Source organism: Pongo abelii, chromosome 4, assembly GCF_028885655.2.
Source record: "Pongo abelii isolate AG06213 chromosome 4, NHGRI_mPonAbe1-v2.0_pri, whole genome shotgun sequence".
NCBI classification, from domain to species: domain Eukaryota; kingdom Metazoa; phylum Chordata; class Mammalia; order Primates; family Hominidae; genus Pongo; species Pongo abelii.
In genome coordinates, this window is record NC_071989.2 from 8,002,868 (window position 1) to 8,006,121 (window position 3,254).

The 3,254-nt window shown below is 39.5% G+C and overlaps 1 non-coding gene across 1 annotated transcript; it reads left to right on the plus strand.

The window, feature by feature from the left end:
• Positions 1-256: 256 nt before the first annotated feature.
• LOC112133667 (U1 spliceosomal RNA) lies at positions 257-419 on the plus strand. The gene has a single exon (XR_002915291.1). It is a non-coding gene; the product is annotated as a U1 spliceosomal RNA (small nuclear RNA).
• Positions 420-3,254: the final 2,835 nt, after the last annotated feature.

The window sequence follows — 3,254 nt, forward strand, 5'->3', positions numbered from 1 at the left end:
TAGAAAACATATTCTAATCACAGAAAAACTGTAGAAGACACTGTGATTGGTCAATTCAATATTTATCACTACTTTCTGTTCATTTAGAAGGACACTCCTCTGTTGGTTGGTTAGCTACATGTCCAGCTAAAAGTCTCAATTTTGTGGGCTTCCTTTCATCTAGTGGTGACCTTTTGACATAGTTCTGGCCAATGAGAATCTTAATTTTCTTGGGTGATGCTCCTAGGAAAACTGCTGTTTTCAGATAAAAAGAAACAGACTCACTTAGCAGGGGAGACATCATGATCACAAAGGTGATTTTCCCACGGCAAAACTTATCCATTGCACTCCACATGTGCTGACCCCTATCATTTTCCCAAATGTGATAAACTCCACTGCATAATTGTGGCAGTAGGGAACTGCATTTACACTTTCCCCTAGTTAAAGAAATAAGAAAATAAACAGATCGAGCTGGATCACCATTTTGGCCCCACTTCCGTCTCGTGTGTCTGGAATACAAATGTGATGCCTAGAGGTACAACTGCCATCCTGTGAGCATGAGGATGGCACCACACCCGACAGTCATAGAGCAAGAAAGCAAGAGGGGCTGGTTCCCTGGGGACAGTTTGGAATTCCATTTTCTATCCATAGCTGTATACCTCTAGTGTTCACTTATCTGAAGGAAAAGGGGTTTGGATAAGTCACTTTTGCAAGTTTGTGTTACTTGCAGCTTAAGAAAACCCTAATGGGTACCAAGTCTAAAATATTGCAAGGGAAAATAAAATGCAAAGAATCTTAGCAAACATCATAAAAGACACCAACAAAAATTTGGCCATGGGCACTTTTGAAGGGCATAACAGTCAAGTAACTGATACACACAGGCACACACACACACACACATGCACAGGCACACACACATGTATATGCAAACATACACACAAATATACATGCATATTCTTCTTTTCCATTGATATTCTACTATCACTGGACATTAGGAGTGCACATAGAAAAATGTCAGAATAAATTAGTAATTTTTTCTCCTTTATTCATTTTTTAATTGAAGAGGAGAGACAGCATTAAAGTTTCCTCAGAAAATTTGTATAAATGCCCTTATTAGAAAGAACTAGCACCCTAGGAGTTTTCTTTACCGTCCTATGGCTGGAGCAAATGACTTTCTATTTTGCTCTGTTATTGCAAAATTGCAAGGATCAGTGAACATTGATAATTGAAGCATGAAATGGAGGCCACTTTTACCTGAATTACAAATTTGTGCAATTGCTCTTGGAGAAAATAACTTGCCAACCTAACTCTGCAATCTGAACTAGGCTATCAGATTTCATAAGAAATAAATGAGTTGGTCTATATTAACATAATATTTTATACACATTTAATTTTGTTATTTTAAATCATCAACAAGATAAATGTATAAAGACTGTTACAATCTTAAGAATCATGCAATAATGTCACTGTCAGATGAGACGAATTTTACTCTTATTGGAAACAATGTAGGTCAGATGTGAATGATATTTTGCCTTTTCCTTCTGTTCATGCTCACCTCCTATTTCTAAGAATGGTGTGTGGAAGTCGTGGAAGTAGAACACACAGTATCTCAATGAGGAATTTTGTGCCTCTCTCTGGTTCTTGGCATGAGAGGCCCAACTACTGTTCATGGGGGGGGAAAAAAAGACATGCAAAATTAAAAGCTGAAGGGGTGAAAGTAGGCAACTTAAAAAAAAACACACACAGAAAAGTCCCCAAGAAAAGCCATTCAAATACTAATGGCTTTTGATTTGACATTGAATAATAGAGTTATTTAAAATAGTAGTTCAAGATATGAAACAAACCCACAGGAGTTGAAGACTTTTGGTAGCGCTATGAGAAGCTGGTATGTGAACAATTGCATCTGGATGTTGCCAACCTAAGGAGGACCACCAAGGCCATCTCTCCTCATTCCTGTAATCCCAGCTGTTCCAGAGGCTGAGGCAGGAGAATCGCTTGAACCCTGGAGTTGGACATTGCAGTGAGCCGAGGTTGTGCCATTGCACTCCAGCCTGGACAACAGAGTGAAACACCATCTAAAAAAAAAAAAAAAAGAAGAAGATGAAAGAATTATAGCAGAAATACAATAATTACTTTGGAATTGTTTCTTGTAAAAGATTTCTAAAAAATGGATCATAGTTTTCTAAATTATGTCCGTTGTTTAAAAAGACTTTTACCAAACTATCTGAAAATAAAAATGGAAGACAATGCACAACAATAGTGCTATTGTGTCTCAGGTTGATTTTCCTGGGTGCAGACCCTGAGATGATGTTTGAGGGGCAAGAGACGACGTTTGAGGGGCAAGATGTTCATTTGCACTACCACCTGTGAAGGGAAAGGGAGGAGGCATGGTTGGACAGAGGTAAGGTCCAGGTGTGATGTCACCAAGCCTCCCTGCATGATGGGCAGCCGGGCTGGGGAATTGATGGCAGAGTCATCCTGCAGCAAGCTCAGGGCTTTGCTTCCACCTGTTCAGCTTCTGGATATGGGCACCCAAAAAAAGGGGTGACCATGGGCAGGGTGGCTCACTGCAGCTGAGGCTGACCCTGGAAGGGCTGCGAGCTGGACCTGGTGTCTGCTGACCCCACTCCCTGCCTCTGGCCAGTCAGTTCTTCCTGAAGAAGGATCTAGAAGTGCATTTGTGTGTCTAATGAAGTGAAACATACAATGTTAAAATTTTCAACAGTGGGAGTTCTCCACGCTTTCTTTACATTATCCAACAATTTAAAAGCAAATGGGCTGTGCAGTGTCTCAGTCCTGTAATCCTAGCACTTTGGGTGGCCAAGATGGTAGGATCACTTCAGACCAGCCTGGGCAATATAGTAAGACTTCTTCTCTCCTGCTACTCTTCTACTACTACTACTACTACTACTAATAATAATAAAAATGAGCCAGGTGTGGTCGTGTGTGCCTGCAGTCCCCGCTACTTGGGAGGCTGAGGTGGACTGATCATTTGATCTGAGGAGATCTAGGCTGCAGTGAGCTGTGATGGTGCCCTTGCACTCCAGATGAGACTCTGTCTCAAAAAAAAAAAAAAAAAGCAAATGGCCTTACTTGTAATTTATTAATAAGGGTCAATTATTATTATAAAATTATTATAAATATATCAATATATTTGCCTAATCAATATATTAATTAATATATAATTAATTAATATAGTAATATGTATACAATCCATACGTTCATTATAAGTGTTAAGTTATTAATTGATCCGTGAAATGTGGACTGAAGATCCT